General features: G+C 34.7%; 1 long non-coding RNA gene across 1 annotated transcript in view; it reads left to right on the plus strand.

The window, feature by feature from the left end:
- LOC126550117 (uncharacterized) overlaps window positions 1–13,112 on the plus strand; it is a 48,977-nt gene that overhangs the window by 14,446 nt on the left and 21,419 nt on the right. Inside the window, exon 2 of the long non-coding RNA XR_007604165.1 lies at window positions 11,186–11,429. This is a non-coding gene — a long non-coding RNA (uncharacterized LOC126550117). The remainder of the gene's footprint in view (window positions 1–11,185; window positions 11,430–13,112) is intronic.

Genomic DNA, 13,112 nt, shown 5'->3' on the forward strand with positions numbered 1-13,112 from the left:
CGTAAACTATACATAGTATAAGATCTTATCAAAATTTCAAAACTGCCAAGATATGCGGCCATCAATTAGGGGGGACAGTGTACCATAAAAGCCATACTAACTTACGCCGTGTGACGTGAATTAATTAAAATATCGTACGTGATGGAATTTTAGTGCGTTTAAAATCGCATTATGTTATATATATGGTAAAAACGACCGCCACAGGGTAACCGTGCACAGACGAGGCCGTTAAAACTCTCTCTCTCTCTCTCTCTCTCTCTCTCTCTCTCTCTCTCTCTCTCTCTACACACACACATATAAATGTATGGCGACGATAACACGTGTATAGCGGCTAAAAACAATTACCGTACACTACAATATGTGAGGAATCTGCTATTAATTACGAGCGACGGGGTTGTTCTCTCTGTCACACACGCTCAGTTGGTCGCTCTATCTCTCTCTTTCTCCACGTATAATATTATTATTATACATCTAATGTCGTGGCGTAATAGCTGCAGGCATGAAAGGGCGAAAAAAAATAACGGTATATAATATTATATTGAAAGGATTTATAACATGGTAAAAACAACGTTGCAGCGAATTCTCATAAATTATAAGTTGTATATACGGCGTATTGTCACTCAGAACACTATATACAGTATACTGCACAGTATTTCGTAGCTGTTGACGAATTTAATCAGTGTCCGTCGAAATGCAGTACCTATTCATTAAGTTAATATATATTATACATAATACGGACGTTGTGCAAATCTTACGATGAAGTTAAATAGTGATAACGCTGATAACTCAGTGTTTAATGATTATTTACTACCGAGAAGACAGTTTAAAGTCTAAACATTTTAGGACTCGTTTCGTTTCATTTTTTTTATAGTACCTACCTATTATACAAATGTCGAGATTTTACGTAAAATTTCAATTCGATTTCGTTTAAATTAGAGTTTTGATAGATTTTTCTTACTTCTAATCCATCCCAAGACTTATGTACAAAAAATCAATCATAATTAACTGTTAATCGAAAACTTAAAATTTTTTAATACCTATTTTCATTTTTAAACATACTAAAACTATATATGTTAGCGCAGTACCTGCGTACTGCTATTTTTTTCATTGATTATGTAATTTTAATCACATACAAAACTATCCCCCATACTTAAACCGATTTTTTTTTTTAATTCAATTTTCAGTACATACCTATATCATACGAATTTCTGCGACATAGCATTACACTGGCCACTTCAACAGCATATATTTTATTATTATATATACATTGTTCACACTGAAAACTTTTACTCGCGTAAGTCAAATGGAAACCGGTAATGATTTACTGCTACACATGGTATACATCAGTTGGTGTAAGCCATCAGTGTAGAGACATGATACTTAAGCGTTCGTCTATATTAATATAATATTATTATGATTGCATATCGCAGCACTTGAAATGCGATGATGGACTTAGCGGGCGACGCAATATAATTACAACGTATCACGTTATATATACCATAACGAGGAAATTATTATTATTATCACATGATTCCATACAAAGACTAAACTGAGGGGCACTGGCATGGATGTATAGTGTATCTACAAGTGCTCGAAATAAGGTGCGAAATAATATACGACGATCAATAGTGTCAAAGCGACGACGATGTACACAGAGGATGTTTATCGGGTGTACATAATATTATATATAAAAAGAGTCCACCGTATTTTCTCGTTTTATCATTTAACTAATGCGAGTGAATGGGAAAACGCGGTAATCGTTATGTATTATGATATTATATACCTATTTAATATGAATGCGCTGTGTGATATTTGCGATCGCGTCGAGATTTTACGGCTTACATTATAACTACCTATGTATATAATATTATGTTCACCGCGTGTATAACGCAGAAACGTATTTTATCGATTTTCAATATATTGTATACAATATACATCGCGAAATATTAGTCGATGAACTACGTCTATAATGTCTGTAATGTTATGCAAAACTTATCTGGTCAAAATAACATCATTATATACGTTTAAAGAAAAAAACGAAAGTTAAGAAACATGAATCATTAGTTCTTATAATATATCATAAATGATAAAAGCAGTATTTATAATCAATGATACAATAAAGGTTTTAAGTACAATGTATATCTGGTTCTGGTACATAACATGGATTATATCACTGTAAGGAAAAGGAAAGTAATATAGTAGATATACAGTTTTAAATCACTCGAGTATCAAAAAATAAATTAATAAAAATAATCATAATATTTAGTGATCAAGTCGAACGTGTTGGAACGTATACTAAGATAACTTTTTGTTTTACGAGCAAAACATAAATATACGTTTGTGATAGATATAATTAAATTATAACAAATAAAATATATTTATTTGTTAAGTAGGTACATGATAACTATATAACGTTAATTTATGAGAAGACTCTAATAATAAGCCATTGGAAAATGTATAAATGAATTGATTGGGGGATTTAACACAATATATTATGGTACTACATCGCATATAGTTTGGTGCCGATTATTTCAAAATATCTGAAAAATGGGTTTTATTTATAAATTTTCTTTTTTACGAGAAGCTTGTATATTTTAAGTATCTCATGTTAATTTCGTGTGATATCGGTTTTCGCCAATGATCTGCGCGTCTGCAGCCCGTGTGTTCTATCGTACACGAATATATGATATTTTATAAAATAATATTCATCATCCGAAACGACGCACGCGCGTTAAATCGTCGTAACGACAATATCGTTTGCAGCCGCCCGTTCAAATAATAATATATTACTATTATTCATTATGTACAAACCGACGTCGGTGGGGCACCACCGTAGTCGTACCTATATAGTACACATCATCGCGTTACAATGTTAATAATCGGCGTGGAAAACAAAAAAAATTAAAATAAATGAATATAATATAAGACAATAAAAAACGGAATTATGAATTCGGCCGTTTTATCATAGAAACAATGTACTATATATATATATATTATATGTATCCCACGTAGTATATATGGTGGCATAGTAATAATAATAATACGCGCACTTTTCGGGAAGGGTGTAGGGGGTGCAAATGAGGTCTGCAGCGTGAGTTTCGCAGCTCGCGTATTATATAATATTATATAGCCGTACACATAGTCGGGTCGCCCGGCAAAACAATAGAAGTTGACTGCCATTGGTCGAACCCGGCCACCGGCGGCGCAGCACTATGTATATATTATATCATACACTCTGGCGATAATGTACATATATATATAGGTATATACACATACACTGGCTCAAATGTATATATACGGCTCCCGTACAAAAGGGATACCCACGGGAGAAAGGAAAGCCAGTCCAGCCGTCAGCTAATTAAGGGTTGCGAATGTATTGTGTACGCGGGCGAGGCGGGTAGACTCGCGAAGGATAACGCGCTCCCGAGTAAAACAAAGGACAGCCTTTACCGCCGCCAACCCAATCCCCGGTCGTCCTTTGCCGCTCTTCTGCCGGCCCGGGTCCAATACATATATATAGGTACGTGTATATTATTATACTGTACCTACTCTAATATGTAAATCGCACGGGCGCGCGTGCGTGTGTGTTACACGCGACCCCCGACCCTGCAGCAGAAACGTCATCGACTCGAACGCGCGAGCATAATATTATAATAATATACGGCCGTTTACGCGTTTGGAAGTTTGGATAGTATATGCGAAAATAGGTTAGCAATCTATCGTCCTATAGGTAGGTAGGTGGTGCTGTATAATATTATAACTCGCTAATGGATTCGATTAATTATCCATAGTGAGAGATGCGCTCCTCGTCCGCAAAGGCCTAGTAACCGTTTTCGCCGACTCCGGACGTACAATAATATATTAGTGCCGTGCGACGCTAAGTGTATATTGCTTTTCGAGTCAAAAAACAAACAGTAGCTGCATGTATATATTATAATATTATGTCTGCGTTAAAATGCGGGTAAACAACGAGCGCCACCCGGTTTACAATGTATATAATATTCTACGACTATATACTATACTATACGTACCTTACCTGCTAAAATAACAATAACAATATACGATATTATGGTCTCGAGTCTCGGCAGAAAACTCGCGTAGGTATATAATAATCCCGTCTCTCTCGTCGGACGAATTTCGTTAACGCCGACTTGCACTGCGCAGCGAAAAAGGTCGAGCGTTATTAATACATTAATAATATCTCGTAATAATAATAATAATAATATGTGTTCGTCGTCGTCGTTGCCGTTATCGTGAGAGCACGCGCCGTATCGCGTTACTCGGAAATCCTGTTCGGCTCGTTGGCAGAGGATTTTGAGAGTTCGCCCCATGTAAATAACCGTAATCAGAACCGTCGCGGATTACAATAATTATCGGGTCTTAACGGCGAATATATTATAATAACGAGAACGTTTTACCCGCAGCGATATAATGACGTGAAGGGATTGCAACACTGCCAATTAAGATATGCATTAATATTAATAATAATAATTATTATATTCGTACCGCGTCGATAATGGATGTATGTTACGAGGATATCTTATACCATAATTCAGTCAAAGTTTAGGACGTGTGCCAACTCAAAGCAACGTATAGGTAGAGTGTTGTTTTAGAGCAGAAGACGCAGCTTTTAAGAAATTCAATAAATTTAGACAAAATCTACAAAACCGAATTCAAATTTATGTTTCTTTAGTTACCAGCTACTGTAATAAAAATACATTTAAATTTCATAACTATGGTGGTACCCTATGAATATTATTGAATATTATTACATATTACGCAAAATATTATACCTACGTATGAAGTTGTGATATTTCATTACAAAAAATGTATTTATAACTTTTAAGACTGTTGTATTCGGTACTATTATGTTATTTTATATGCTGGTCGATTATTATATATAGGTATTATAACACACGTACAGACGTCATGTCGACTCTGCAGGCGAGTACATCGAATATCGTGCAAAATAATATTTGGTATAATAGGGTCAGCCAGACGTCGTAATGTATGGTTTACGTTTTTGTTCCACATTCTGTCGCCTTTTACCCATAGGTACACACTTCGCACAGACGAACAGACGCCATACTATAACACGTACCTATATATAATTATAATGTATAGGATATTCGTTAATCGCATCACGATCGAGCACACCTGATCGCATTCGCACGGAGGACGTACAAATAAAACGTAGGTACCTATATGTCAACCGTTGTAGCGCATATTAACAATATAATAATAATTACAAAACGCGTACGTGTGTCTTAAGTCCTTACCCCGCGTACATTGTAATAAATAATAAATGTGGTGATATTGTCGCGTCCTTGAATTCACGGGTACCGGAGACATGATGTCGAGCTCGTAAAACAAAAATGGTATATAATATATAAACTGTATAAGACGTAATAGTAGCCACACGCTTGTGCTTCGATCCTGAGTACAATATTATATCTACCCATGCTTGAAAAAAAAAAAGTGGCGAACGATATAAAATCACTGTATCGCCAAAAAATTGATCATATACCTCATATATTATTAATATAGTCTATACGAACCTCGAAATCTCAAGTCGAAATAACGAATGCGATATGTATAATATTATATAAAATATACATCATGATAATATGCGTGCAACGATGACGAGTACACAGGATCGCGTTGATATTATAACGCTGTTACTACGACGTTATCGCATATATAATATTATATTACATAACATTATATAGTATAGTGCGAGACAAACGGAAAATCGACACATCCACTCCGTCAAATCGACGAAAAATGACCGTCTTCAGCATGACGTCGTCGCCGTCATCGCTCTTATATTATTATATACATAATAATATTAATAATAATATTATGCAGATACGACGACGAGGAACGAAAAACGTATTTGTCATTTTCTCCGCACGTGCAGTGCACGCATACATATATTTATTATATTATCGTCTAATGCGCGCCCGATGCATCAATTTTTATTGACACTCGGAGTGAATAACATTTCGAAAAATAAAACGCTCTCAAGTCGTATACATATATATCATATACGTATAATAGGTACGTATAAATATACACGCGCATACATTACACATCATATATGTATGCATTATACTCGCGGGTGTACATTTCTTTCCCGTAGAGTATACGCCACGTATATATATATATATACACACATACATAATACTCCACCGAGCTGTATCGCCGCTGCCGTCGTCGTCGTATATGGACCGTATCCACGCGAGATAGAAACACATTATAAATAAGGAAAACTCTCCCCCGAGAACCCGTCCGGTGGCGGTGCGGTGCAGCGTTCGCGGGAAATGCTCGGTGGCGGATGAGAATCGGGCTGGCGATGTACGTATATATACCCAGTGGTGGCAGGGTGTGGGGCGCAGGTTGCGCGGGGCGACACAATGTGCCGAGAGAATTCTGCCGGGTCGTTTTAATACCCGTAAAGGGATTTCAAGGAAAACGTCGATAGTGTTTTTCCCGGAGTTTTATGTGTGCGTTTTATATACGTATATATTATATTGCGCACGCGATGGGCGGAAAGGAAAGCGCTCTTCGCCGTTGTCGTTGCGATAAGGGCCGATGCCGTTTATAATGGCTGCACTATTACTATGCACGCATTTATATATATATAAATACACATTACTAGAGAGCGAGAGTGTGAGAGAGAGAAGGAGAGAGTGAGAGAGAGCAAGAGGGAGAGTTAGAAAGGGAGCAAAGTCCCTATATATGGTCCCTCTTTCAAAAGGACCCTTTTTCCTTGGACTTTTTCTTTTCCCGACCAATGACCCGTCTCCCCGGCCTTAAAGCTCCCGAATACAAGCGCACACGCACACACACACACACACCCGGAGTGGTTTCTACGACGGGGGCGGTTTATGGAGCGCAGAGTTTTTATGGTCGTTCGTTCGTTTTTTATTATTATTATTATTCCGTCCGTGTGGGGTGGATAAACAGGTCTGCCCGCCACTGCCGCCGTCAATGTCTCGGACACATTTCGATCGAAACGCATAAAAAGAAATCGTATATACGACACACGTTTTTTTAATGGAAGTGCGTATGAGTCACGAATCGCGATATACGCTCGTCCGCCTCCACGGGGGTGAGATGACAGGCAAGTATGGGGTAAAAGTATAACACGTATATATGCAAGCGTATATGATATATTACACACGTTTTCTGGAAACGACCGTCTCCACTGAAACACATTGACTAACAGCAGACGACGTGATCTGAAACGCTTTTTTTCTCTGCATACTCCCGTACTCTCATACATTTTTTAAGTGTACATCGGTGAAATTTCAAAAAGGCGCCAAAACAAGAACAGAGAAAAAATCGTCTGCCATGCAAAAATTCTTAAATTACTATACTTGAAACGAATGCGTCTTATTATATTATACTCTTCAAGTGTAGATCGGCATCAAACATTTCACAACGCGATGACGCACCATTATAATATAATATTAAATATGCACTCGAATGGTCACATCTTAATTTAGTGCTAATAATACTCTTACTGACTTAACACAGACATTATTATAGTTTGCATCTGCTGTGAAAGTACCGTCGTGAAGTTGGCGCCCACGTTTGCCATTTTATAATCTTATGCGAATTTGCATATTATACATTTTGGGGTACCACGACCACGAGGAAAACGAATAACTAAACAAATTTTTACATGCGATTCGGACGAATTATTGCACTATGCTATTACAATATCACACAGATCCAAGTCGACATCACTTACTAAAAAAATACATTTTTTTTTAAAATAACCATGATACGAATAATGTCGATATTCGGATACAATATACCTAAAACTTCAATCGAAAATAATTATAAATAATTATTTAAAAATATATAATATGTACATATTTGATTTTATTAGGTAGCACATTCGACATTTTTATTTGATTCGTACCATACGATGCGTAAATGACACGATAAAAATATAGAATTTAAGAAATAAAAATACCTACGAATACAATTTAGAAAAATCGATTAGGCATAATATTATATTATTGTTGTATAGGTGGGTGGTATATAGTCCCGGAAGTAGCTTTCGATATTATAGTTCAAAGATCTTTCGGGTACTACAAAACGAATTTTTCGGAACTTTGATCGCCAACACTGTGGAGCTCACTATTATACTAATATAATATTATAAATCTCGATGACGAATACGTGTAGTAGAACACGCACTGCGGGAAGCGGCGCGACTTTTTTGATTAACGCGCGCCCGTCGCGAGCTGTCATTTACCAAATAATATAATATTATTGAAAAACGGCGACGAACGATTTTTCGATAACATGCAGCCGCCGACGTGTCTGGGCTTTGCGACGTCCCGCGGGCATCACCAAAAGAAAACAATAATACATCTATTATACGACTACCGATACGTCCGATTCTGTTTGCGTTCCGTTTATTATTATTATTCCTATTGAGCCCCCTTTGTCGCGTCTAGTTCGCGATTTTAATATTATTTCAAACGTGACGTTGACAGATATTATTATTATTTCGTCCGTTTAAAATACATTCCTACGCAACGACGTTCTAACGTTCGCACGCGTGTTTTAACGGCGTCATATTATATAATACACCGATTTGTTTTCTTCCTATAGTCACAAGTCACAAAAACAATCAAACGTACACCCCTCTCTCACGAGAAACCAAAATACTGCTGTTGCAGTCGTCGTCGTCGTCGTCGTCGGCGTCGGACGAATTTCTAAAACAATATTATTATTATATTATTATTGTGCTTGTGCGCACGTCGGAAATGTCAACGTCCGAGAGTCGGCATTTCCGTGACTACGACAACCCGGCCATATAGCATACATATAGTCTGTATATTATAATATCGTGAACGAATCGTCGTTATGAACGATGGTTGTATCGATTGCGAAATGTCGACCCGTAATTTATTATAAATATCAGTATTGGAATAATCGGAACCTTCAGAAAGTCGTTGTCAAACCATTGTATTTTGATTTTCTCAGGGTACCGAAATCGAAACCATTGCCGTTAATCGATATAATATTATAAAAATTCAGATTATTATGGTCATTCGGTTTTTATCAATTAGAATTTTATTTTTAATATTTATATTATTAGTTTTTTGGGTATGTTAGAGAAGAGTATTAACTCATTTTGCTCAACAGGATGTGTTAACTATTAGGTACCTAATAGTTAATAGCATAATAAAGAATCTTATTTGAACTGTGATTATTATCGTAGTTAGCTGTAATATCATAGAGCAATATTACTCAGTGTATGTGAATAAACATTTAATTTTAAACACATCAATATTTGAAGTACCAAAACAAAATTAGTGAAAATCGTAATAATATTGTGAATATTCCAGTCGTTAGTTATCTTGTGGAAAATCTTTTTTTAAACTAAGATTTGTAAAAACTAATATGAAAACTGTGCTAAACACGCGGAGTCTGAAGCTATGATAGTATTTTTATACGGAAAGAATCAATATCGCAGATAAATTCCAAAAATGTTATTGATGACTGATGAATTTAAGAATTTACATCCTGATCTGTTTTCAATTGAAGATTGTTAGACCTTATACTTATACATTTACACGTCGATAATTTTTTTATTCCGTATTATGTAATCGTGCAAAACTAATTGTATTACTCGAATAGTAATAACATATTGTTACAAATATCTACGCAACACCATCCAATTTAGAAAATAGACATTACCTATTATATTGCATATACTATCTATATTTTTAAAAATTATCGAAAAGTCTATACACGAATAAATTTATATTTCTCAGCAATTTATACGATACGTAGAACTATTTATACAGTTATAATATATATTCATTGATTAATGTATAATACTTTATGTATATATAAAAATAGATGGTAATCGGAAAGATTTTTGTATATCTTTGGTAGTTCTTTATGTACAGCTGACGAAATTTATTACAACATTAAACTACGGTAACTTTAATTGATTTCGGAGTTTGAAACAAAAATAGGTAGTCATGGAACCTATATTATACACTTATCGAGTAGTATTCGGGCCGCTTAAATATTTGCAATGATGGGTTGTACCCTTCACATTCAGCTTGATCGCCGATTTTGCAAATACGCTGAGTGTAGACGAGCATTCGCCGAGTGCGCGAATTAAAATAATTATTATTCCTATGTAATATGTATACATCTCCTACTTATATTATGTATATTATAATATATTGTATACAATTTTATATTACAATCATCGTTGTGTGTTGTATAGAACTCACCCGAATCACGTTTATATTATATTATAGTTCGGGAGCGATAATTTAATCGCGTTTCACGGGACAATAAACATACGACGTATATATATGTATATATTATATTATATTGCAAGTTTTCATCATCTCGCGTAGGAAACGATATTAATTTATCGGAAAACATATTTTGTATAACAATGTTATTTTATAATAATATAATATTATGCGTGTGTTACTTTGTGTAGGTATACCAGTAACCATAGTAGGTATATTAGATATCAATATTAATAATCTCTGCAGTTGTATAGTCATTTCTTGTGGACGAATATTAATTTTTGAACCGTTTATACGATATTATTATATAATAATATATTATAGGGGTGTACGCGTCTATAATAGCGGCATCCGTGGAGTCATAATAATAGATACATTGTAGTTGGTGAACGGGTGCGTTTTGATAAGTCGCACATACCCGCCCCAAAAGCATAATATTATGTGATAATATTATTACATCGCATTCATGAGTTACTTTACAAACTGCGAAATATGTTCGTTTTCATACTTTAATATAAATATTATTGTAAACGGACCATCTCATACGAAAACGTAATTAAATAAATAAAATAATATTATGCCGGATTTAATTTAAAAATACGAATGAGCTGCTTATGTACGTTGTACATACATATATACCTAAGTATAAAAATAATAAAATTGTATATTATAATGTACACATGGTGTTGAAATTATAAAATAAAATCTATCAACGTTACAAAACATATCACATTATCACATACCTATGCGTGAAAAATAATTTATTTTAATTATTATAAAACCTTGTTTATAAGACGTTTAAAAATCCAAATAACTGTAATATTATTATTGGAATTCATATAAGTTATGTTATTAATATAATTTTATTTTTTATATTCCAGGATAATATATTCACAAAGATTTTTGACGTTCTACGATGGTTTTAGACTTTTAGTATCTGCTGCTGTGCGATTAAACAATCAGATTTTTTTGACTAGATCAATTCATGTTTATTATATTTTATAAGAACAGACAAAGGATATTTAATTCAACACGGGAATCACTTATTTCAAACATCCGTTTATACTTATACTATCGCCATTCAACCGGAAACAAAGTTCAGAGTCATAATAATAATTATTATAAGTAAGGAGTTTAAACGATACGATATTAAGTTAATATACATATACTTTTTGTTAAAACTCAATGTATTAATGTGTAAAACTATAGACTTACTTTTTATAGTTTTAAACATAATTTGTTTGTATAATAATACACAAAATCAAAAAAAATAGCCATGTATTTGATGAATTTTATATTTCATTAGATAATATCACTTGGGTGTTATAGCCACTATAGGTATTGTAAGCTTTTTAAAGCTATCCCAAACAGTAGAAAAGTATACTGCTAAGAGTGTTAAGACCAATATTCACATACATTACATATTATATGAATAAATATTAATTAGTATTATGATACAGTGATCGCAACTAAGACCATTTTTTGGGGGGAGTGGGACTATAGCATGTAACCCTCATATTTTCTTTTTATTGCTCTGTGTGGATATTTCTCCTACACCCTTCTACTAAGTTAGTATATTTGAAAATGGCTGGTAATAAATATAAATTATATCAATATTTATGTATAATATATAATATTTATCCCAGCATGAGTCACTAAGCATGCTACTTCCATTTTTTCCTTTAATAATATTATGTATTTGTTCAATTTCTGATTATTGTAATTTTAAATAACACTCAAGCACTAAAATATTAATGTATGGTAAAAAGGATCACTATCGTTTGAAAAAAAAAAACGTTGGTATTGTCACAGGACACTTTTAAAAAGGAACAAAAAATCTAAGCGTTTGTCAAATTTGAGAAATAGTTTTGAAACATACGTCTTATTCGTATCCTATTGTATGCGTCATCGTAGACGATTTTGTAACTTATTATCCGATGTATACTTGGGGGAATAAGCCCCTCCTCCTCTATGAACCTCGCCTAGCTACGATTCGGACTCAGTGAACGTATTAGCACGTAATTATAATCCTGCATATGCATATTGGTTATTGGGCACTCCAGTTATAGGTCGTCTAACGGAACAAGCGTCCTTGTTCCACGCATTCAACATAATATCATGTACGTTTTCACTACATGAAACGAGAATATCCAACTGGTATACTTTAGGGGAAATAATTATTATTTATAAAGTGTTTATTAAGCACGTACGGAAGCGCGAACGAAGATCGTATATTATACAATCGTTTCGATGTTTTATAAGTCATTATAACATTTGTATTACACGCCCTACGCACAATCCGCGACAGTGCCACTTCTTCATCCCCACACTTTATAATAATATATAAATACATAATTTTACACAGATTATTTATATCGCCCGCGCGATACAGATGAGCAGTGTAGGCGGCGGCGGCGGCGGCGGCAGTGGCGGTGGCGGCGGTTGAGGTGGCGTGCGACGTGCGTACGATACGGAATTTTAACTAGCAATTTAGCCTTATGAATGGGAGAAAAAGTTTTCCCGCGTTTTTATTATTATTTTCCCTCTTTCCCCTCACACCCTTCATTTTCCATCATCACCACCCACCGCCGTCCCGGCCTTCTCGCCGTTTATCATTCCGCCGCGTTCGTTTCAAGTTCGCGTATAGTCGTCATCCTCATCCTGACCTACCGCTACTATATAATATTATTATTATTATTATTACGCTGCATATAATATTAATATGTATATATATATATATTATATTTTGTCGACGACGACGAATCACGAGGTAATTTATTATTATTTCAACGAGCTCAGTTAAAAAAT

The sequence above is a fragment of the Aphis gossypii genome, chromosome 2 (assembly GCF_020184175.1).
Source record: "Aphis gossypii isolate Hap1 chromosome 2, ASM2018417v2, whole genome shotgun sequence".
Classification (NCBI taxonomy): domain Eukaryota; kingdom Metazoa; phylum Arthropoda; class Insecta; order Hemiptera; family Aphididae; genus Aphis; species Aphis gossypii.